Source organism: Choloepus didactylus, chromosome X (assembly GCF_015220235.1).
Source record: "Choloepus didactylus isolate mChoDid1 chromosome X, mChoDid1.pri, whole genome shotgun sequence".
NCBI classification, from domain to species: Eukaryota; Metazoa; Chordata; class Mammalia; order Pilosa; family Megalonychidae; genus Choloepus; species Choloepus didactylus.
Window position 1 is genome coordinate 176,469,634 of NC_051334.1, and position 26,581 is coordinate 176,496,214.

At 40.0% G+C, this 26,581-nt stretch overlaps 1 protein-coding gene across 4 annotated transcripts in view; it reads right to left on the reverse strand.

The window, feature by feature from the left end:
* Nucleotides 1-26,581, reverse strand: part of ATP11C (ATPase phospholipid transporting 11C) — a 198,080-nt gene that overhangs the window by 104,712 nt on the left and 66,787 nt on the right. The window lies entirely within an intron of this gene.

Sequence of the window (26,581 nt, forward strand, 5' to 3'; positions counted from 1 at the left end):
ACCAACACACCTTTCTTTCCAAACAGTTAGTACTTAACTTCTAAAGATAGGAGTCACAGTGAGGCTGACTGCCCAATCAGCCAAGCAGAAAGGATACCCTTCAGGAAATGGATAAAAGTACACGTGCAAATAAAAAGACAAGTATAAAGAAGGCCCAGGAACTCCAGAACCCAGCCTAGCTGAAAAGAGAACAAAATAAAATATAAATCACAAATCTTAGAGGCAGGAGGGAAAGATGAGACCATCTGCATACTGACACGCAGAATTTTGCTAACAATGGCAGTGAAATCTCAGAGAATGCTGTAGATTATCAAGCAATTTGTAAAATTTCCCAGAAGTTGGGAAGCGATCCAACTGTGGCTTGTAAATTTGTGTACATCCAAGAGAGGTAGCAAAGAAAGCTTTAGAAGACATGTTCTATTCCTCCAAGCAGCACTCTGGTTTTCTGTCTTTGATTATTACATTTTTGTTACTCTTCTCCCAAGACCTGATTTGTTTTTGTAACTTCTGTATTTTAAATTGTCAGTATTTTAAAATACCATTGTCTTGCACAACACAGTGTATCAGCCTTATCTTGGGAAGTTCTTTTGTAACCCCTACCTACAGTAAATGAATCATGATAAGTGGGGTCTAGAAATCAAACTTTTGAGTGCAGTTCAATTGAAAACAGTTACAGGCAGGTAAATTAATTTAAGAGGTAGAGATAAAATCTAAAACATTCACTCCGCTACACTGAATCGTTCCCCAGCAAGAGGGTGACTGCAGTATTGTACACTGAAACTTCAAAAATGTGTATCAAAATATAAATAAGTCCTAAGCAAATGGTTTCCATGCAGAGGTCCCTTAGGGCTGGAAGATTTTTCTATTTAGAGATCTCATAGGTAAGAAAGTTATATCTCAGTAGCAAGCAGTTATACCTAACAAGCAAGAAGAGTCAATGGGTATCAGGTGAAAAAAATGCCTCTGCCAATATTGTTACCTAGAAAAGCTAAATTCTCATCCAAAAATTACTTTCCAGGTCACCAGAGAAGAATTTTTATTATGGTGTAAGAAGAGATAAGAAACCCTGGCTAGAGCAAAAAAATATATTACAAAAGAGGTGCCTCACAGCCCGAACAGGGTTTTATTTCCTGTTTCACTGATAGCATGATTACTACAAAAGTGCTGATAATAAGTTTCTTAGAAAGGTCCAGCAGTTCAAATGTATGCTGGAGCATGTCCAGCAAACCAATAAATGCATTTTTCCAGCTAATGAATTTTTTCTAGCTTGTAAAAATGTCCAACTTGTAAATGTAATTAATATAATAGCACATCTAAGCTATACCTGTTTAACATCCCCAACAAAAAGGTAGGTAAAAAGCAAGCTTCCGTTGTGAGCATGGCTTAATTGAATAAGCAAAGAAAGCAGAGTGGGTAGGCTCTGATTTCTGACCCTAGCCTCACAAAAGGTAGGGACTTCTTCAGTGAAGTGTTTCTAGCCTTTGATAACCATGATTATGTGGCCAACCTCTGTGCTCAATTTGTAATATCTTAAAGAAAAAAAGCCTGTTCTTGCAATAAGCATACTTTTTATAGGTACTGGCTTTCAGGACAAAGTTTGGAGGTGAGACGGAGAAGCAATAAGGATAAAACCCACATTTTCTTCAATGTGAGACCTGGGGGAAATGCCTTAGTTAGCTGAGCCTCAATTTCCTTATCAGTAAAATAAGGTCACATAAAAGAATATTACTGGAGGCGGGGCAAGATGGCGGACTGGTGAGCTGCATGTTTTAGTTACTCCTCCAGGAAAGTAGGTAGAAAGCCAGGAACTGCGTGGACTGGACACCACAGAGCAATCTGACTTTGGGCATACTTCATACAACACTCATGAAAACGTGGAACTGCTGAGATCAGCAAAATCTGTAAGTTTTTGCGGCCAGGGGACCCGCGCCCCTCCCTGCCAGGCTCAGTCCCGTGGGAGGAGGGGATGTCAGCTCCGGGAAGGAGAAGGGAGAACTGCAGTGGCAGCCCTTATCGGAAACTCATTCTACTGATCCAAACTCCAACCATAGATAGACTGAGACCAGACACCAGAGAATCTGAGAGCAGCCAGCCCAGCAGAGAGGAGACAGGCATAGAAAAAAAACAACACAAAAAACTCCAAAATAAAAGCGGAGGATTTTTGGAGTTCTGGTGAACATAGAAAGAGGAAGGGCAGAGAGCTCAGGCCCTGAGGCGCACATGCAAATCCCGAAGAAAAGCTGATCTCTCTGCCCTGTGGACCTTTCCATAATGGCCCTGGTTGCTTTGTCTCTTAACATTTCAATAACCCATTAGATCTCTGAGGAGGGACCTTTTTTTTTTTAATCCTTTTTTCTTTTTCTAAAACAATTACTCTAAGAAGCCCAATACAGAAAGCTTCAAAGACTTGCAATTTGGGCAGGTCAAGTCAAGAGCAGAACTAGGAGAGCTCTGAGACAAAACGCAATAATCCAGTGGCTGAGAAAATTCACTAAACACCACAACTTCCCAAGAAAAGGGGGGTGTCCGCTCACAGCCATCATTCTGGTGGACAGGAAACACTCCTGCCCATCGCCAGCCCCATAGCCCAGAGCTGCCCCAGACAACCCAGTGTGACGGAAGTGCTTCAAATAACAGGCACACACCACAAAACTGGGCGTGGACATTAGCCTTCCCTGCAACCTCAGCTGATTGTCCCAGAGTTGGGAAGGTAGAGCAGTGTGAATTAACAAAGCCCCATTCAGCCATCATTTCAGCAGACTGGGAGCCTCCCTACACAGCCCAGCAGCCCAGAACTGCCCTGGGGGGACGGCACTCACCTGTGACATAGCACAGTCATCCCTCAACAGAGGACCCGGGGTGCACAGCCTGGAAGAGGGGCCCACTTGCAAGTCTCAGGAGCCATACGCCAATACCAAGGACTTGTGGGTCAGTGGCAGAGACAAACTGTGGCAGGACTGAACTGAAGGATTAGACTATTGCAGCAGCTTTAAAACTCTAGGATCACCAGGGAGATTTGATTGTTAGAGCCACCCCCCCATCCTGACTCCCCAGAAACACGCCCCATATACAGGGCAGGCAACACCAACTACACACGCAAGCTTCGTACACCAATTGGACCCCACAAGACTCACTCCCCCACTCACCAAAAAGGCTAAGCAGGGGAGAACTGGCTTGTGGAGAAAAGGTGGCTCGTGGACGCCACCTGCTGGTTAGTTAGAGAAAGTGTACTCCACGAAGCTGTAGATCTGATAAATTAGAGATAAGGACTTCAATTGGTCTACAAATCCTAAAAGAACCCTATCAAGTTCAGCAAATGCCACGAGGCCAAAAACAACAGAAAATTATAAAGCATATGAAAAAACCAGACGATATGGATAACCCAAGCCCAAGCACCCAAATCAAAAGACCAGAAGAGACACAGCACCTAGAGCAGCTACTCAAAGAACTAAAGATGAACAATGAGACCATAGTACGGGAGACAAAGGAAATCAAGAAGACCCTAGAAGAGCATAAAGAAGACATTGCAAGACTAAATAAAAAAATGGATGATCTTATGGAAATTAAAGAAACTGTTGACCAAATTAAAAAGATTCTGGACACTCATAGTACAAGACTAGAGGAAGTTGAACAATGAATCAGTGACCTCGAAGATGACAGAATGGAAAATGAAAGCATAAAAGAAAGAATGGGGAAAAAAATTGAAAAAATCGAAATGGACCTCAGGGATATGATAGATAATATCAAACGTCCAAATATAAGACTCATTGGTGTCCCAGAAGGGGAAGAAAAGGGTAAAGGTCTAGGAAGAGTATTCAAAGAAATTGTTGGGGAAAACTTCCCAAATCTTCTAAACAACATAAATACACAAATCATAAATGCTCAGCGAACCCCAAATAGAATAAATCCAAATAAACCCACTCCGAGACATATACTGATCACACTGTCAAACACAGAAGAGAAGGAGCAAGTTCTGAAAGCAGCAAGAGAAAAGCAATTCACCACATACAAAGGAAACAGCATAAGACTAAGTAGTGACTACTCAGCAGCCACCATGGAGGCAAGAAGGCAGTGGCACGATATATTTAAAATTCTGAGTGAGAGGAATTTCCAGCCAAGAATACTTTATCCAGCAAAGCTCTCCTTCAAATTTGAGGGAGAGCTTAAATTTTTCACAGACAAAGAAATGCTGAGAGAATTTGCTAACAAGAGACCTGCCCTACTGGAGATACTAAAGGGAGCCCTACAGACAGAGAAACAAAGACAGGACAGAGAGACTTGGAGAAAGGTTCAGTACTAAAGAGATTCGGTATGGGAACAATAAAGGATATTAATAGACAGAGGGGAAAAATATGACAAACATAAACCAAAGGATAAGATGGCTGATTCAAGAAATGCCTTCACGGTTATAACGTTGAATGTAAATGGATTAAACTCCCCAATTAAAAGATATAGATTCGCAGAATGGATAAAAAAAAATGAACCATCAATATGTTGCATACAAGAGACTCATCTTAGACACAGGGACACAAAGAAACTGAAAGTGAAAGGATGGAAAAAAATATTTCATGCAAGCTACAGCCAAAAGAAACCAGGTGTAGCAATATTAATCTCAGATAAAATAGACTTCAAATGCAGGGATGTTTTGAGAGACAAAGAAGGCCAGTACATACTAATAAAAGGGGCAATTCAGCAAGAAGAAATAACAATCGTAAATGTCTATGCACCCAATCAAGGTGCCACAAAATACATGAGAGAAACACTGGCAAAACTAAAGGAAGCAATTGATGTTTCCACAATAATTGTGGGAGACTTCAACACATCACTCTCTCCTATAGATAGATCAACCAGACAGAAGACCAATAAGGAAATTGAAAACCTAAACAATCTGATAAATGAATTAGATTTAACAGACATATACAGGACATTACATCCCAAATCACCAGGATACACATACTTTTCTAGTGCTCACGGAACTTTCTCCAGAATAGATCATATGCTGGGACATAAAACAAGCCTCAATAAATTTAAAAAGATTGAAATTATTCAAAGCACATTCTCTGACCACAATGGAATACGATTAGAAGTCAATAACCATCAGAGACTTAGAAAATTCACAAATACCTGGAGGTTAAACAACACACTCCTAAACAATCAGTGGGTTAAAGAAGAAATAGCAAGAGAAATTGCTAAATATATAGAGACGAATGAAAATGAGAACACAACATACCAAAACCTATGGGATGCAGCAAAAGCAGTGCTAAGGGGGAAATTTATAGCACTAAACGCATATATTAAAAAGGAAGAAAGAGCCAAAATCAAAGAACTAATGGATCAACTGAAGAAGCTAGAAAATGAACAGCAAACCAATCCTAAACCAAGTACAAGAAAAGAAATAACAAGGATTAAAGCAGAAATAAATGACATAGAGAACAAAAAAACAATAGAGGATAAATATCACCAAAAGTTGGTTCTTTGAGAAGATCAACAAGATTGACAAGCCCCTAGCTAGACTGACAAAATCAAAAAGAGAGAAGACCCATATAAACAAAATAATGAATGAAAAAGGTGACATAACTGCAGATCCTGAAGAAATTAAAAAAATTATAAGAGGATACTATGAACAACTGTATGGCAACAAACTGGATAATGTACAGGAAATGGACAATTTCCTGGAAACATATGAACAACCTAGACTGACCAGAGAAGAAATAGAAGACCTCAACCAACCCATCACAAGCAAAGAGATCCAATCAGTGATCAAAAATCTTCCCACAAATAAATGCCCAGGGCCAGATGGCTTCACAGGGGAATTCTACCAAACTTTCCAGAAAGAACTGACACCAATCTTACTCAAACTCTTTCAAAACATTGAGGAAAATGGAACACTACCTAACTCATTTTATGAAGCTAACATCAATCTAATACCAAAACCAGGCAAGGATGCTACAAAAAAGGAAAACTACCGGCCAATCTCCCTAATGAATATAGATGCAAAAATCCTCAACAAAATACTTGCAAATCGAATCCAAAGACACATTAAAAAAATCATACACCATGACCAAGTGGGGTTTATTCCAGGCATGCAAGGATGGTTCAACATAAGAAAATCAATCAATGTATTACAACACATTAACAAGTCAAAAGGGAAAAATCAATTGATCATCTCAATAGATGCTGAAAAAGCATTTGACAAAATCCAACATCCCTTTTTGATAAAAACACTTCAAAAGGTAGGAATTGAAGGAAACTTCCTCAACATGATAAAGAGCATATATGAAAAACCCACAGCCAGCATAGTACTCAATGGTGAGAGACTGAAAGCCTTCCCCCTAAGATCAGGAACAAGACAAGGATGCCTGCTGTCACTACTGTTATTCAACATTGTGCTGGAAGTGCTAGCCAGGGCAATCCGGCAAGACAAAGAAATAAAAGGCATCCAAATTGGAAAAGAAGAAGTAAAACTGTCATTGTTTGCAGATGATATGATCTTATATCTAGAAAACCCTGAGAAATCGACGACACAACTACTAGAGCTAATAAACAAATTTAGCAAAGTAGCGGGATACAAGGTTAATGCACATAAGTCAGTAATGTTTCTATATGCTAGAAATGAACAAACTGAAGAGACACTCAAGAAAAAGATACCATTTTCAATAGCAACTAAAAAAATCAAGTACCTAGGAATAAATTTAACCAAAGATGTAAAAGACCTATACAAAGAAAACTACATAACTCTACTAAAAGAAATAGAAGGGGACCTTAAAAGATGGAAAAATATTCCATGTTCATGGATAGGAAGACTAAATGTCATTAAGATGTCAATTCTACCCAAACTCATCTACAGATTCAATGCAATCCCAATCAAAATTCCAACAACCTACTTTGCAGACTTGGAAAAGCTAGTTATCAAATTTATTTGGAAAGGGAAGATGCCTCGAATTGCTAAAGACACTCTAAAAAAGAAAAACGAAGTGGGAGGACTTACACTCCCTGACTTTGAAGCTTATTATAAAGCCACAGTTGCTAAAACAGCATGGTACTGGCACAAAGATAGACATATAGATCAATGGAATCGAATTGAGAATTCAGAGATAGACCCTCAGATCTATGGCCGACTGATCTTTGATAAGGCCCCCAAAGTCACTGAACTGAGTCATAATGGTCTTTTCAACAAATGGGGCTGGGAGAGTTGGATATCCATATCCAAAAGAATGAAAGAGGACCCCTACCTCACCCCCTACACAAAAATTAACTCAAAATGGACCAAAGATCTCAATATAAAAGAAAGTACCATAAAACTCCTAGAAGATAATGTAGGAAAACATCTTCAAGACCTTGTATTAGGCGGCCACTTCCTAGACTTTACACCCAAAGCACAAGCAACAAAAGAGAAAATAGATAAATGGGAACTCCTCAAGCTTAGAAGTTTCTGCACCTCAAAGGAATTTCTCAAAAAGGTAAAGAGGCAGCCAACTCAATGGGAAAAAATTTTTGGAAACCATGTATCTGACAAAAGACTGATATCTTGCATATATAAAGAAATCCTACAACTCAATGACAATAGTACAGTCGGCCCAATTATAAAATGGGCAAAAGATATGAAAAGACAGTTCTCTGAAGAGGAAATACAAATGGCCAAGAAACACATGAAAAAATGTTCAGCTTCACTAGCTATTAGAGAGATGCAAATTAAGACCACAATGAGATACCATCTAACACCGGTTAGAATGGCTGCCATTAAACAAACAGGAAACTACAAATGCTGGAGGGGATGTGGAGAAATTGGAACTCTTATTCATTGTTGGTGGGACTGTATAATGGTTCAGCCACTCTGGAAGTCAGTCTGGCAGTTCCTTAGAAAACTAGATATAGAGTTACCATTCGACCCAGCGATTGCACTTCTCGGTATATACCCGGAAGATCGGAAAGCAGTGACACGAACAGGATATCTGCATGCCAATGTTCATAGCGGCATTATTCACAATTGCCAAGAGATGGAAACAACCCAAATGTCCTTCAACAGATGAGTGGATAAATAAAATGTGGTATATACACACGATGGAATACTACGCGGCAGTAAGAAGGAACGATCTCGTGAAACATATGACAACATGGATGAACCTTGAAGACATAATGCTGAGCGAAATAAGCCAGGCACAAAAAGAGAAATATTATATGCTACCACTAATGTGAACTTTGAAAAATGTAAAACAAATGGTTTATAATGTAGAATGTAGGGGAACTAGCAATAGAGAGCAATTAAGGAAGGGGGAACAATAATCCAAGAAGAACAGATAAGCTATTTAACGTTCTGGGGATGCCCAGGAATGACTATGGTCTGTTAATTTCTGATGGATATAGTAGGAACAAGTTCACAGAAATGTTGCTATATTAGGTAACTTTCTTGGGGTAAAGTAGGAACATGTTGGAAGTTAAGCAGTTATCTTAGGTTAGTTGTCTTTTTCTTACTCCCTTGTTATGGTCTCTTTAAAATGTTCTTTTATTGTATGTTTGTTTTCTTTTTAACTTTTTTTTCATACAGTTGATTTAAAAAAGAAGGGAAAGTTAAAAAAAAAAAAAAAAAAAGCAAAACAAGGAAAAAAAAAAGATGTAGTGCCCCCTTGAGGAGCCTGTGGAGAATGCAGGGGTATTCGCCTACCCCACCTCCATGGTTGCTAACATGACCACAGACATAGGGGACTGGTGGTTTGATGGGTTGAGCCCTCTACCACAGGTTTTACCCTTGGGAAGACGGTTGCTGCAAAGGAGAGGCTAGGCCTCCCTATGGTTGTGCCTAAGAGCCTCCTCCCGAATGCCTCTTTGTTGCTCAGATGTGGCCCTGTCTCTCTAGCTAAGCCAACCTGAAAGGTGAAATCACTGCCCTCCCCCCTACGTGGGATCAGACACCCAGGGGAGTGAATCTCCCTGGCAACGTGGAATATGACTCCCGGGGAGGAATGTAGACCTGGCATCGTGGGACGGAGAACATCTTCTTGACCAAAAGGGGGATGTGAAAGGAAATGAAATAAGCTTCAGTGGCAGAGAGATTCCAAAAGGAGCCGAGAGGTCACTCTGGTGGGCACTCTGACGCACACTTTAGACAACCCTTTTTAGGTTCTAAAGAATTGGGGTAGCTGGTGGTGGATACATGAAACTATCAAACTACAACCCAGAACCCATGAATCTCGAAGACAGTTGTATAAAAATGTAGCTTATGAGGGGTGACAATGGGATTGGGAAAGCCATAAGGACCACACTCCACTTTGTCTAGTTTATGGATGGATGAGTAGAAAAATAGGGGAAGGAAACAAACAGACAAAGGTACCCAGTGTTCTTTTTTACTTCAATTGCTCTTTTTCACTCTAATTATTATTCTTGTTATTTTTGTGTGTGTGCTAATGAAGGTGTCAGGGATTGATTTGGGTGATGAATGTACCACTATGTAATGGTACTGTAAACAATCGAAAGTACGATTTGTTTTGTATGACTGCGTGGTATGTGAATATATCTCAATAAAATGAAGATTAAAAAAAAAATTATGTTGACAATAATAATAATTAACTGAACATTAATTATACAGAAGTAATATGCTTAACATTTTATATTATCTATTTTATTTTTTAAAATTAGATATAAATTTTTTATTAGAAGTCGTAGGTTTACAGAAAAATGAAACAGAAAGTACTGTTTCCATATACTCCCCTCACTTTTCTCTATCACTAAAACTTCATTAGTGTGATACCTTTGTCACAACAAATATTGTTTTTGAAACAATATTAACAAAATACAGATTTAAGGTATAAGAAAGCAGGTAATCAGAACCAGGAAAAAGAATGCAAAGAGAGGTGACATGTAGTGAATGCTTAATTTGTGACACTCTACCTAAAATGAAATTAAAAGCCATCTAAGTCTGGACCTAAACCCCCAAACTGCATCTTCACATGACCTCTTCCAAATAATATTTTTTGCAATTAGTAAATTATTAATGTGTACAATAATACTGTTTTGGTTTGGTAAAGCTGACAGAATGCAATATACCAGAAATGGGTTGGCTTTACAATGGGGATTTATTAACTTAGAATTTACAGTTCTTAGGCAGTGAAGATGCCCAATTCAAGGCATCAATAGGATGATATTTAGACTCTGAAGACAAGCTGCCGGCATCCAGGACACCTCTGTCACATGGGAAAGCGCACAGCCGGCGTCTGCTGGTCCTTTGTTTCCAGGTTTCATTGCTTCCACCTTCTGGTCCCAGTGGCTTCCTCTCTCAGCTTCTGTGGGCCCTCTCTTAGCTTCTTCAGGGCTTTTCTCTATGAGCTTCTCTTAATTTCATTTCTTAGCTTCTGTATGTGTTTTATGCTCTTGTAGAGGACTCCAGTGAAAGAATTGAGACCCACCTTGAATGAAGTGAGTCACATCTCAATTGAAACAACCTAATCAGAGGGTCCCACCTATAACAGGTTAAAGAACATGGCCTTAACTCAGCAGGTAGACTCGCTGCCCTCCCTGCTACAAGAAACATGACTCCCAAGGGTGTAAATCTCCTTGGAAACATGGGACATGTCTCCCAGGATGAGCATGGACCTGACAATGGAGGGTTGAGAAAGCCTTCTGAACCAAAAGGGGGAAAAGATATGAAATAAAGTTTCAGTGGCTAAGAGATTGCAAACAGAGTCGAAAGGTCATTCTGGAGGTTAGTCTGATGTATTATATAGATATCCCTTTTAGTCTTTAGCATATTAGAATAGCTAGAAGGAATACCTGAAACTGTTGAACTACAATCCAGTATCCTTGATTCCTGAAGAAGATCGTGTAACTATACAGTTTATACAGTGTGACCATGTGATTGTGAAGGCCTTGTGACTCACACTCCCTTTGTCCAGTGTATGGGCAGAGGAGTAGAAAAATGGAGCAAAAAGTCAATGAATAACAGGGGGGGAGAAGGGGTATAGGATGGTTTGGGTGTTTTTACTTTTATTTTTATTCTTATTTTTATTTTTTGGAGTAATGAAAATGTTCAAAAATTGTTTGTGGTGATGAATGCACAACTGTATGATGATACTGTGAATAACTGTACACTTTGGATGATTGTATGGTATGTGAATATATCTCAATAAAATTGCATAAAAGATAATAAAAAATTAAAAAAAAAAAAAAGATCATGGCTTTTTCTGGGGGACATAATATATCCAAACTGGCACACCAGGTAATCAATATTTTCAGCTTTGCAGGTTATGTATGACTAGTTGTAACTAGTCACCTCTGCCAAGGGAGCACAAAAGCAGCTGTAGACATTACATAAATAAATGGGCATGGCTGCATGCCAATAAAACTTTACCTGCAAGTACCAGCAGCTGGCCGAATTTGTTGACCCTTACTATAGATTTTTCTCTTTGTTTTTCGAGAGTGCCCCCTGGTGGAAGTTTCCATCTCTCCCCCCCAGGCCAGGGGAGAATTTGGCACAGCATGTATCTGGGTTCTCTACAATGTTGGCAGCAAAGATGAAGTTCCCTTCAAACAATATTTGCACACCGATGTTCGTGGCAGCATTATTCACAATTGCCAAAAGATGGAAGCAACCCAAGTGTCCGTCAACCAATGAATGGATAAATGAAATGTGGTGTATACACACAATGGAGTATTATTCAGTCATAAAAAAGGAATAGAGTTCTGATGCATGTGACAACATGGATGAAACTTGAAGACATCACGTTGAGTGAAATAAGCCAGACACAAAAGGGCAAATATTGTATGGTTCCCACTGATATGAAATAATTAGAATAAGCAAACTCATAGAGTCAGAATCTAGAAAATAATACCAGGGGATGGGATAGGGGTAGGGAATGGAGAGTTAAGGCTTAAATTGTAAAGAGTTTCTATTTGGGTTGATTGTAACATTTTTGGTAATAGATGATGCTGTTGATAGCAGAACATTGTGAGTGTAATTAACAGTAATGAATTATATATGGGAATGTGGTTAAAAAGAAAAATCTCAGGTTGTATATATGTCACTAGAATAAAGTTTTCTAAAATATATAGGACTGTACAACACAGTGAACCCTATCATAAACGATGGACTATAGTTAATAATACAATTATAAAAACATTCTTTTGTCAACTGTAACAAATGTACCACACTAATGCAAGGCGTTCATAACAGGGTGATATATAGGAACTGTATTTTAAGCATGGTTTTTCTGTAAACTCACAACTTCTCTAATAAACGAAATAAAAAGATAAAAAGAGTACTGTGCTGGTTTGGATGTATTATGTCCCGCCAAAAACATGTTCTTTGATGCAATCTTGTGGGAGCAGATGTATTAGTGTTAATTAGATTGGAATCCTTTGATTGAGTGTTTCCATGGAGATGTGACTCAATCAACTGTGGGTGAAAATTTTGGCTCAATTATTTCCATGGAGATATGGACCCCACCCCATTCAGGGTGGGTCTTGATTTAATCGCTGGAGTCCTGTAGGAGAGCTCACAAACAGAAGGACCTTAGAGCAACGGAGAAGGACATTTTGAAGAATGCACAGGAGCTGAGAGAGGAGCTGAAACACAACCTGGGATCAGCAGGTGTCGGCTACGTGCCTTCCCAGCTGACGGAGGTTTTCCGGACGCCATTGGCCTTCCTTCAATGAAGGTATACTCGTGTTGATGCCTTCATCTGGACATTTTCATGGCCTTCAGACTGTGATTTGTAACCAAATAAACCCCCTTTATAAAAGCTAAAAAAAAAAAAAAAAAAAAAAATGAGCTAAGTATCAAGAATGATGGCTGCTTGGTACTCTAAGAGCTGTCTCAGCCAGGACCACACAACAACCACATACAACACAAACCTGACCATAACACCTTTCCATTCCTGCTTTAATGGTTTCCCACTAATCTTAAAAACGAAAACCAAAATCCTTACTTTAACCGGCAAGATTTTGCACAATCTGGTTTCTTCTTCCTAATTCTCCAACCTCATCTTGCCCCAAGGGCTTCCTACTCACTTTCGGGTTCTACCACATTGGCCTTCTTTCCATTCCAGAGACGCACCAGGCCCCTTCCTGCCCCAGGGCTTCTGCTCCAGTGCTTTCCTCTACAGAGAATAGTCTTCCCTCTCCTCTTTACCTACTTAACTTACAATCATCCTTCAGATCTCCTCAACCCTCACCTTCTCACTGTATCTCCTCACCGATGACAACTCAAGTGCAGAAAGACCAAGAACTTGTTCTCCAAAATCTTTCTGTTACAGAGAACTGACAATGAGCAAAGGAAAGCAAAAGGGAAATCTCAAGTTCAGTTTCTCAAAAAGCCACAGAGTAACCCCAAGCCTCCCTTAAAATCTCATTTACCCCCATAAACATTTACTTTGCAGAAAGGGTTTTTTTTTGTTGTTTTTACCTTCTGATTGGTTTCAGTGAAAACAAGGCATTGATTGTGATGATAAGAACTTTGTTCAGTCTACTATGACACTTTAGCTCATTAAATATAATTTAATGTGATTGGTTATTGTGATGCCTTGTTAATTGGTTTATATATACTTCAGTCAATTTTACCCTGAGTTGATTAAAAACACTGGTTATGGTCATTAAAGAAAAAAAAGTAAGGCATCAGCTCAGGAATATAATCCCGATTATAATATTGTTTCTGTGAACAAAATCAGATTAGACATATTAATTTGACTTATAGGAAATTTTCCATGAACATACCCTGCATAAAGTACAAAGATAAGCTGTAAATAGTCTTTAGGAGCGCCTATCTCCCAGCCAGTCGGAAGCTGAGACCAAGGCAAACACAATTCAAATCAGCCAGCCAGCCATATGTTGTTCTCTTTTCAAGTCTACTTCATAAACTAGGGCAGGGCATTTTGCACATCATTGATTCTCTACAAGTAGAGAAGAGGGAAGTATCATTGATCTATAGAAAGTCCTATACACAATAAAAGACTCCCCAAAGTTGTCAAAGGACATTCTTACAATATAACATTATCCCGGTGCTTTCTAGAATATGAAAATAAATTACGCTCTTAAAAATAGCATCTCAATGATTAACAGGCATTATTTATTTGTATACATTTGACATAACAATTAGTAATGAAACTTAAACAAAAGTTTACTAATAAATGAGTAAACAACAGCATGTAAGCAACACCACTATTTCTTGGCTCAGAGTTTCCAGTCTTCAAGAACACTAGTGGGTAATCAACACAATCTGGATATCCCACTTCAAGTGGAAAACACTAGTTTGTTTTTTTAAAAGTAGTTGTAGGAACCCCAGACCCAGGGCATTCACCAAGGGTCTTGAAGATTGCACACAGCAGCTTACGTGACCTAGGTCAGTTAAGGTTTGACCTATTCTCCTTGTAATATCAGGTGCTAAATGTAATTTATACCTGAAACTATCTCCTCTCTGAGACTCCCTGAGATATTGTTATCTACAAGATAATCTATAATCCTCCCCTCCTCCCTGTTGATTACAATCAACCCCTCCCTACATTGTAAGACCCTGCTCCCCACCTTATGCTCTCATACCCATTGGAATGTCAAGCCCTTATAAGCAGCTTATTCAGCCCCCACAAAGAGTAGACTATTTCCACGTTGCGTTCTGAACTCGCCGCCATTCAGAGCGCTCCTGAATCCATCCAGAGAAGCTCCTGAATTCAGGGCAACGAGACCAACTTCCATTTTTTCCTTGTAAGCCCTGAATAAAAAGTTCATGCCTCTGAACGTGCCCAGCGTCTTCTTTGGCCTCTCGGCAGCAAAGGCCCACTTGGGCCGTGACGGTAGTTTTCATCCACACACCTGAATATTTATAAATCTAAAATTCCAGCATATGACCGTACATCTAAACCCTATTAAGAACAAAGAATTGTTTCTATTTGGTCACAGCAAATACCTCCTCCTATGAAAGAACCACATGGAGGGTGGGGGTGGGATAGGGAAGGAAGGCAGTCAGTTGTAATGGCTGTTGTACAACGGGTTGGGAAAAAAAAGAGCTATTTGTTTAAATGAAACTCTAAATACAAAGATGAAAATTCAACATCCAAGAGCAGCACAGCTATAAGGAAAACCTCTCCTTTAATTGCAATTCGGAAAACATGCAAGCAAGTCTTGCTTTGACTTTTGCTATCCCTATGCTGAGGCTACAGTGAATCTTGTGTGGAAAAACAACTCAAATACTTAAGTGGCATATTTTAATCACAAATATTGCAACTTACCAACTTTTTAATCACCCTGTGATAGTAAAAGAAAAAGTATTAAGACAATTGAAGATTTTAAATATACACACACACACACACATACACATTTACATAAATACATACATATATCTCCATTTTGCTCTGGAGTTGACAATAACGAAATCTAGTAAGATGATTTTTTTAAAAAAGTGATTTCCCTGGGGAAAATCCTTCTTAAGTCCTAGTTCTCAGGACTGGGACACCCTCAAAGAAGGTGGGCCTGTGGCTCTCTAGGCCCTCAGTTGTCTTGCCTTGCCCAGGACGCATGTGCAAGTTTTAAACTCTATACCCTCCAGGGCTACCTATCTTCCTCCAGCTGCCTTGCCATCCAACAACTTCCCCTCACCCCACCCTTTCTTTCACTCTTCCACTTTTTGCCATTGTGAGAAGCCCTCAGTAAGCAAGACCAAATCCCTTCTCTCCTTTTGCCTGAACTCTAACTCTCACTGACCTCTAAGCTAGGGCTACACCAGTTCTTGCAATGGACACGATTGGGGTTGAAAGAATGAACACGAGTAGCATATAAGTGAAGGAAAGCATATAAATACATTTGCAGTGGCCTGCTAAGTAAACACAGGGGTAGAAAGGAAGAATAAGTGAGATGGGTGGCTGACAAGGGCCAGGAGAGCCATGTGTGTCTTGGACAGTTTTGGCCTCTTCTAATCCAGAAAATGATCCGATTCATTTTGAAATCTGTTGTATATTTCATTTACGTCATGCTCCAAAGCTAGAGTTTGGAGACAATGGCAAGAGAATTTTCTTTTTGGTCATATACTGTGCTTGGTTTCAGGCTTCCGGAACACAACCACCTTCCCCAGCCATTCGAACTGCATTTTCTACTAATAATCCTAAACAAGAAGGCTCTGCCCTCACCAAACTGGCCTCCCCCCTCATTTTCTCTCCAAATATCTCACTTTGTTCTCAACTGCTGTTCTCCTGGGCTAGAATTACCTGCAAGAGTCTCCTTGAATATATACTGAAGTTTTCATCCACTAATGCCTATTAGGAGTCCCTGAGACATATGGAGTAGCTGTGGATACATAAAATTAGAAAACCCTTACAGACTGGCTAGGTCCTCAAGGTGATGATCCAGTGATTCTTAGAGGTCTGTGTCTTACTCTCTCAGATATACATTTGGGATTTGCCTCCTCAGTAAGGATAAGCAACACCTAAGTGCATTATGAACAGATGAATTCTTTAGATGGATAGATGGAAGGATGAATGGATGGAAGGATGAAAGGATTACAGACAAACAGATATGGCTCACTTATTTGACTAAACCAGCCTGGCCCCTAAATCAGATCATCATTTAGAGCCATCCATTTGAGATCACCAGGGATCATCAAGTTATGACTTGAGATGAGAATAGCTTGATCAAGGCTGTAGTCTCAAAATTTAACTGTTTCATGAATATTTTCTGATGGGTATATTTTATGATGCTCAAAAATCAGAGGTACTCTGATGGCTACCATTCTAATGACTCCCTTTCAGTGGAGGAAATTACAAGACAGTTTCAAAGTGGCCATACAAGGGATGGGCAGGAGGAAGAACATACTAGCTGACTGTGTGTGTCCTGAAGCCAGATGTGTGGGTTCAAGTGTTAATACGACCTTGGGCAGGTTCATGTCTTAACCACATCATGTCTCCATTTCACCATCTGTATGAATGAGGATAATGATGTTGATGATGACTTACAGGGTGATTGTGAAACACCATCTTTCATGTAGTAAATACTGAAAAAAATACTTAGTTGCTGTCACATAGCACAGCCGAATGGCAAATTCCTTTGATGCCACTAATCAGCTGATTCTGACACAGATAAAAAGTTAATGTCTATGTAAAAAACTGTAATCCTAATACAAATAATTCAAATATATCTGCAGGACTATTACACTGGAAACTCAATAGGCACAAATGAAATCAATGTGTACATTTTCATATCCAAACTAAAACCAGAAAGAAGGCATTCTTTGTAAAGTAGAAGCAGAAAGGACAAAATAAAATGATCCCAAGTATTTCTTTAAATGACCTATGCCATGCAAATTAGATAACCCTTCTGACTTAGCATATGAACAAAAGACAGAATGGTACATAGTGACTGAAGACTTCCAGGGAACTAGAAGACCCAGAGTTCATTCAAAATGCTTGCATAAAAGGAACTAAAATCAACTTCAAAAGGCTCCTCAAAGGTCGTGATAAATGACTCACATTAGGGTTGAATGCTAGGAGTCAGAGAGGGTGGGTGAGGCATGGGGTTGGCAGGAGGAATCAACTGCATTGGTAAGCAAATGTACCCAACTATGGCATACCACATGGCTCTGCAACACCTGCAGTGCAGGGAAGGCTGGGTGCTAGGAGTGAGAAGAAGGCACACACACAGGCAGGCCCTATGAGGAAACCTTCCATCCTGCCCCGGCAGCACCCTAACTAAGGGGAAGAAGGTAGCCAGAGTAGCGAGCAACTCCGAAAAAAAAGAGGGCCACAGATGTAGAACTGGAAACAGGTGGCGTCACACATTCGCCTTCTCTTAACGTTCCCCTTACAAATCAAATCAAATCATCTGTGGGTAGGGGGCGTTCGTATTTGGGAGATCCCCTAAACCAAAGGCCTATCCCTTTTTGTTTTGTTTTGTTTTAAATTAGAGAAGTTGTGGGTCTACGGAACAATCATGCATGTTTAAATATTCCAACAAATTTTTAAAGAGCATCAACTGTTTAAATTAGGCTTATTTCACCAGAAAGCCAACTCTGAGTTTCAGTTTCCCTTCTCTGAGACTCGGTTTTCTCATCTGTCGTAAAATGTGGGAGTTGAATGAGAATGTCTCTGTGCCGATCCAAAGTTATACAGATTTACAAAAAATGTATACCAAGTTAGGACCCTGAAAAGGCATTTCAAAATGAGAAAATAAACAAAAAAGTGTCAAGCAGTTAGGTCTTTTAAAGGGGTCGTGACCCAACCTCAGGGACCCAAGGACGCACTCAAATGCCTCTTTTCCTTTCCCTGTTTCTCCAGTGTGTGCAGCCTCTTGAGTGAGGGGTCCCATCCTTTCCTCCCCCAATCACGGACAAGCCCCAGACCCAAGGGACCTTTCTCTCTGCTTCTGGAGCCCAGGGTCTCCTGTCAGCTCAAAACTAGCTCCCAACTGGTGCCCCAGGAGCAGACCTTCTCAGAATGCCACTCACTAAGCAGCAGAGGCCCTATGTTTGATTTTAGAGACCTGAGGGCAAAGTGGAGCCCAATTATTTGAGCAACCCTGTGCTGGTTTGGATGTATTATGTCCCCCAAAACGCCATTATCTTTGATGCAATCTTGTGTGGGCAGATGTATTAATGTTAATTAGACTGTAATTCTTTGATTGAGTGTTTCCATGGAGATGTGACCCACCCAACTGTAGGTGATAACTCTGATTAGATAATTTCCATGGAGGTGTGGCCCCACCAATTCAGCATGGGCCTTGATTAGTTCACTGGAGCCCCATATAAGCTCAGACAGAAGGAACGAGCTTGCTACAGCCAAGAGGGACACTTTGAAGAATGCACAGGGGCTGAGAGAGGAGCTGGAGCTGAGACAGATATTTTGAAGACGGCCATCTGAAGCTGATGCAGACATTTTGGAGAATGCCATTTTGAAACGCAACCTAGAAGCAAAAACAGACGCCAGCTACATGCCTTCCCAGCTAACAGAGGTTTTCCGGATGCCAATGGCCTTTCTCCAGTGAAGGTACCCTTTGTTGATGGACACTTTATGGCCTTAAGACTGTAGCTGTGCAACCAAATAAACCTCCTTTTATAAAAGCCAATCCATTTCTGGTGTTTTGCAAAATGGCAGCATTAGCAAACTAGAACAAACCCCTTCTGGTTTTAAGAGATATAGAGAAGGAGCCATAGATGCTTCTGCTTTTTCACTGATTGACTTCTTAAAAGTAAATGTTTAAAGCAATTTCTTTTCAACAATCAGGTGAAGTCGAGGGATTTCTGACAGAAAAGTGTTGAGGGCATGAAGGTGGGTGAGGGTGGAGCAGTGCAAGGAGTCAGAATATAGTTCACAGATTCAGGTGAGTAGTTAGAAAATGCACAGACCTCCTATGCCTCAAACTCAGCATAAACGACATTAATCAGAGCTTCAAAACACTAAAGATTTCAATCAAGTTTCTGTATAAGGTATTCTGAAAGATGGCATTTTAATAATTGTATTGTAGTTACCTTTTAGGAACTATTGCCTTTATATATAATTTCCTCTATTTAAGGCCCAAGGTAGGCCTTTCCAAATAAATTTTCTTGCCATGAGAACTCTGGTTAATTATCTGCTTTTCGAAGTTATCATCATCATTACAACAAAAACCTTTAAAAATCATGTGACTCATTTTTTTAATTTAATTTTTTATTAGAGAAGAGTGGGTTTCCAGAACAATCACTCATAAAATACAGGATTCCCATATACCACCCTATTATTAATACCTTGCATTGGTGGGGAACATCAGTTACAATTGAGGAAAGCACATTTTTATAATAGTACCATAAACTATAGTCCATGGTTTAAGTTAGGGTTCACCGTGTTGTACAGTTCCATGGATTTTTAAAGAATTTTTTTAACCATAGTTTTATTCACACACCATACAGTTCATCCAAAGTGTCCAATCAATGGCTCTCACTATACTCACAGAGCTGTGCTCCCATTGCCACAATCAATTTTAGAACATTTTCATTACTCCAAAAAGAAAAACCTCATGCCCCTAATACCCCCTTATTTAGGACACTTAGCCTTGGTGTGGTACCTTTGTTACAACTGATGAAAGAACATTAAGATATTACTGTTAACTACAGTCTATAGTTTGCATTAGGTGCATGTTTTCCCATATACCACCCTATTATTAACACCTTGTAGCTGTGACATACATTCGTTCTAATTCATGGAAGAACATTCTTGTATTTGTACAGTTAACCACTTTCATCAACCACGACAGGGTTCACTGTGTTATACAGTCCCATGTTTCATCCTCCAGCTTTCCTTCTAGTGACATACACAACCCTAAACTTCCCCTTTCAACTACAATCACACCAACAATTCCATGCTGTGTGCTGTTATTTACATACAATAATGTTACCATCACCTCTATCCATTTCCAAACATTTACAATCAACCTTATTAAAAAATTCTGCACAAATTAAGCATCAGTTCCCCAATCCCTATCTTCATTCTATCTTCTGTTAACCTCTATTCTAGATATTAACTCTATGAGTTTGCTCATTATAATTAGTTCGTATTAGTGAGATTGTGCTATATTTGTCCTTTGCATCCAGCTTATTGCACTCAACATGCATGTCCTGAAGGTTCATCCATGTTGTTGCACACTTCAGGACTTCATTCCTTCTTACTGCTGAATAATATTCCATCATATATATAACACATTTTGTTTATCCATTCATCGGTTGATGGACACTTGGGTCGCTTCCATCTTTTGGCAATTGTGAATAATACCACTATGAACTTCGGTGTGCAAATGTCTGTTTATGTCCCTGCTTTCACTTCTTCTGGGTATATACCTAGTAGTGGAATTGCTGGATCATATGGCAGTTCTATATTTAGTTTTCTGAAGAACCACCAAACTGCCTTCCACAACAGCTGTACCATTTGACATTCCCACCAGTAGTGAATAAGTGTTCCTACTTCTCCACATCTCCAACACTTGTATTGTTCTGTTTGTTTAATAATGGCCATTCCAGTAGGTGTGGAATGTTATCTCATTGTGGTTTTGGTATGCATTTCCCTAAAAGCTAGCAAGGTTGAGCACTGACTCATTTTAAAAACATGTTTATGATTTGCAAATAAGACAGTCTCATTCTTTTTTGATATGTTTGAATGGATCTGTGTCAGGAATAATTGTGTCAGAATCTCTAATTTTGCAATGGATCTTCTATTTTTAATGTGATCCTCCAAAAATAAGTTTGTTTTATACACCTATATCTAAAGATGTAGACTAAAGGGTCACAGATTGCTTGACCTTGAGAAACAGTGCCTCTCACATGAATTCAGATAACCTTTAGCTGTTAGCCAGTATGTTACATAACAAACTGGAATAAGATTTGATAATGGGATTCCATTTTACTGATGTCCAGTTGTTTCCAACCTGGTAAATACTGGATTTCCTTCTTAAATAATCTTCCCCCAAAAGAATTCCTCAACAGCTACACTGTGAGAAACTCTTCAACATCAATGATCCTAAATCTCAGTAACAACCACCTCTGGATTTGGTTTAGTAGACTGGCATCTATCTGATAATCGGGATTAAACAGTTAATCAAAACCAACTTTGTAAAAGTTTAAGTAAGGTTAGGTTGAGCAATTGTCCATGGCCTAGGCATACAATTCACCGCGCAACTCCTAAGGTTTTACTTTACTTTTGTCACCGTACTTTTCTCTGTGCCTTATAAATAAATAAGTGGATAGAGGAATAAACACTCAGCTACCCAGTTGCTATAGGGATAGCAGGATTTGGGCTCTAATGATGACCATAAAATACTATGAAGAAATGCCCTCCCTTCACTCGTGGGAGTAAATGTTTAAGTTTTCAAAGTAACATAAACAAGTAAACCATCACTAACGATTTGGGCTATACTTCTAAAACAGCATGTTAATTGCTAAAGAGTTTGTGCTTTACACAAAGCAGACTCGGATTAGTCAGAATAAACAGCAGGGTTTGGGTTTAAGAAGCACACAACCCAGACCTCTCATCAGGTTCAGACCCAGAGAGAATCTGCAAAGGGAAAGGATTGGTGGAGCAGCTGCCAGGTACTCTCGTCGCATTCTGGACTGCTCACATGGCATTTACTGCAGACGCTTTGAGAAAAAAACATTGGGAACCCATGACTTCTACCCATGACTCTCATTCAATCACCCAAAATGCAGGCCTCTTTTACTCTCTGATACCTTCATGCCCTTACTGCTCGGTTCTTCTTTCCTCCACCCAACACTCATGCCTCCACTGTTTTCCTTCCCTCCCTCTCTCTCCACCCACTGATTAAACTGCGCCCTGTGCAACCCACCATCCTTTTTCATCAATTTAACATCAGAAAACTTTCCCTACAACTACTTGTCTTCCCCAAGACTTAGTTCTCTTCTAAGACTCTTGCCCTGTGGACTCTATATCTAAATCCCAGAGGGGTATGGGGCCAGTTTCCTCCTGCCCCCTCATTCTTTGTCCAGTCCGTTAGTCCAACCTCAGGAAAAGCCTTTCCTGCCACGGGCTCACGTCATCTGGAGATACTAGCTTCTACCTCTCCTTATCACAGTCATCCACCAATCCCTTGGAAATTCCCCTTCATTTTCATATGGGTCACTGGCATCCTCTCTATCCCATCTCCCGCCATCATCCTATAAAATTTCAATGTTTATGTGGACGGCCCACCAAATGCCCATTTCACAGTCCTTTGACCTTGTTATCGCCAGTGACCTTTACCATCCCTCATCATCTCTATCAAACACAGATCTCCCAGTCACTTACTGGCATAGTCTGAAGACTGTAAAACTTGGCTTTCAGTCTTGTTCTCCATGCCAACTCTTGCCACAGCTCTGGGATATTCCACCATCAACATGGACAACCCACTCAGAAACCCAGATTATCAAATCCCAGAACTCCTTTGTGGTAAAGAGCTTCACCTTCGCTCTACTCCAGCCAACTATCTCAATGGTGACACACTGGGATTTGTTATCACCTGCTGCTTCATTTGGGACACATCTAACAACAGCCCTCCGTCTTAGTTTCCCAGGGCTGCTATAAGAAATATCACACAATAGGTTGGCTTAAACAACAGAAATTTATTCTCTCATGGTTTTGGAGGATAGAAGTCCAACATCCAGATTTTAGCAGGGCTTGCTGTCTCTGCCTCCATCACATGGTGATCTCTCTCTCTCTCTCCTTGTGTCTGTTCCTCTGATTTCTGCTGACTGCTGGCTGCTTCTGACTGTATTTCCTCTGTCTTATAAGGACTCCAGAAGACACATGGATTAAGGTCCACCTTGACTCAATGTGGTGTCATATAAATAGGATCTTTGAAATCCTATTCACAAATGAGTACACACCTTAACTAACAGTAACATCTTCAAAGGTTCCTATTTACAAATCGGCTCATACCCACAGGAATGCAGATTAGGATTGAACGTGTCTTCATGGGGGACATGATTCAATCACAAACACCCTTTCCACTCTCTCCCATTACAACAGCTCTTTAAAATCTCTTTCTTGATCCCACCCTCAATTTCTCAAACTCCTTAGCTTCACTTTCCCTATGAAATCTGAACGCCACACTCACTCATAGAACCTCTTCTCTTACCAGCCCCCTCAATTTCTTCGCAACCTACCTTTGGGCTTTGCACTACAAAGCCCTAAACCCAGGACCAATCTCAAAAACTACTTTCTTCACTCCTACACGTAGGAAGCTGAGGACAGTTTTGGTAAAATCACACTAATGTGAAGACTGATGGCACTACAAACCTCCTTGCCCTTGTTCATCTCACTCTCTGATTCCCCTGAGTGCTCATTTCAAAGCTTAACCAACTCTTCTCAAGCCACTCCCACATTCCTCTCTATATGGGTGACCTTGCCTCATACATCCCTTTGAAAATCGGGGCCACCAACCGGGCATTCCATTGAATTTCTCTGTGTGTGTACCCCAACTCTTTCCTTCCAGCTTCAGAAGAAATCTATTCCAGTTTGCTAGAGCTGCCATTATACAAAATACCAGAAATAGATTGGCTTTTATAAAGGGGATTGATTAAGTTACAACTTTACAGTTCTAGGCGATAAAAGTATCCAAACTGAGGCATCAACAAGAGGATACCTTCACTGAAGAAAGGTCAACTGCATCGAGACCACCTCTGTCAGCTGGGAAGGCACATGGCTGTGTCTGCTGGTCCTTTGCTCTGGGGTTCTGGTTTCAAAATGGCTTTCTCCAAAATGTCTCTGGGCTTCTGTCTCTGTTAGCTTCCCTCAGCTCTCTGCTTGGTTCTCCTGGGGTGTTTCTCTCTAAGCATCTGGGAGTCCTCTCTTAGCTTCTCAGGGGCAAACTCTGGGCTTCATCTCTTAGCTTAGCATTTCCAAACATCCTCCTGTCTGCATCTCCAAGCATCTGGGTCTGTGTTGGCTCTTAGCGTCTCCTGGAGGCAAACATATCTTAGCTTCTCTCCAAAATGTCTCTCTAAGCTTCCCTGAGCTCCTTGTTTCCATGAGCTCTCTTAAAGAACTCCAGTGATCTAATTAATACCCACCCAAAATGGGCAGGGTCACATCTCCATGGAAACACTCAACCAAAAGGTTCCACCCAACAAGATTGGATTAAAAGATCATGGCTCTTCTGGGGTCCACAACAGTTTCAAACCAGCACAAGATCTCTTCTCCTGTTCAAGGCTGGTAAAGAGCCTCCATCAATGTTCTTGGGCTTCATTCCCCCGTCTTCTTTTTGCACCAATAATTATACCATCTCCCCCATGTAGTCAACCTCTCCATCTTTACTCTCTATCTCCCCACGGTTCCTTAACTGAAATAAGTTTAAGTCCTTTTCTAAAGAAAAGAAAAACAAAAAACCACTTTCATAGACAATGTACCTTCTTTTGGCCTTATCTCTCCTCTGTCCTCCGTAGGCCCCATTTAAGCTCCTCCAAGGCAGGGTTTGTGTGTGTGTGTGTGTTTGTTTTGTTCACTGGAGTACCTTTAACACCTAAAGCAGTGCTTGGCACATAGTAGGAGCTCAATAAATAACTGTTGAATAAATGACAGCCCCCCTCCCAAAGGAATACACTACTTCCTCACTTTCTATTCACTTTTTTAACTCTCTCTCTGCAAGCTGATTCCTACCCCCACCCTCCCACATCTCTAACTTGTCAAATTTAATGGACACCTCGCAGTTTACCTTACTTAACCTCTCTGTAGCACTGACACTATTAGGCATTTTCTCCTTCTTGGAAGACTGTTTTCTCTTTTGCTTTCTTAACTCTCAGGACACTCATTTTGAGTCTTCTTTACCAGATCTGCTTGTCCTGCCCCTGTGCTAAAGGCTGGCATTTTCCTAGATTCAGTCCTTGGCTCTCTGTTCTCCTCCCCTCTGCATGCTCTTCCTGAGTGATGTATGCCCAACCCATGGTTTTAATTACCATCTATATACTGATGACACTAAAAAGATATATCTCCAGTCCCAGACCTATCCCTCTTAGCCCTACACACAACAACTGACATTTGAGGGCTTATGTTCCAAAGAACAATTCTAAACAGTTTACATGTATTTACTCATTTAGTCCTCACAACAAGCCCATGAGGAAAGTATTCTTCTCATTATCCCCATTGTATAGATGAAGAAGGCACAGGGAAAGTAAGTTGCCCAAGGTCACACAGCCAGCTAGTTAAGTGGTAGAGCTGTTACATAGTGATATGAATATCTCTTTTTTTTTCAAAGCTTTATTGTAAAGTCCATTTCATAGCACAATTCAATGGACTTCAGTATATTCATGGGGCTGTGCAACCATCACTGAAATCTACTTTTATAACACGTTCATCCCCCCCCAAAAGAAACTATGCTCCCAATTAGCAGTCACTAACATGAGTACTTTTAACTTTAATTACTGAAAATGAAGGTTTAAGATAATTATATTAGAAAAGACAATCATACAGTAAGTTGAGCCAATAAAGATAAATGGTTTCCTTCTTGGTACAGGGTATATATACTGGTTTACAGTAAAAAGACTAATTTTCATGTATTTAAAAGGGAGTATTCTACTATGATTAGATTTACACATGTGCTACAACAAATATAAACAAGAGCTAAATATCCCGACAACTAGACAAATATTGCAGCCTTAACGTGTTACTGGAAGGCAGACACACTCAACCTTCATGTGTACAGCAGCAAAATAAGAGAATACCTTTATGAGACTGAATAAAGAATGACTTCTCCTTATATACACAATTTAACACAATACATGTGTCTAGTTACATGGAAAAATGGAACCAATCATAATAAAGCCAGAAGGGTAATAAATGGAAATTAACAACAGAATACACACAGAAAAGAAAAGAAACTGCTTAACAAAAAAACATGTAAAAGGCTTTCTTAAAACAGAAGAGTTCGTTAGACTTTTAATGACTATAATTAGAGAAAGTATTTCCATGCAGCTCCAGGTACAGAGATGCAGCAAGAGTGAAACTGCACTGTTGCCACCAGCTTTCCTTGCCCAGGGACTGAAAAGCACTAATGAGGTATTTCCAATCTAATTTATCTTTTGAGGTCTTGGGTTAGACCAGGAAAGATAAACAAAAACAAAAGCAGATATATAGGGGATAGAATAAAGGAACAACTATCGAAG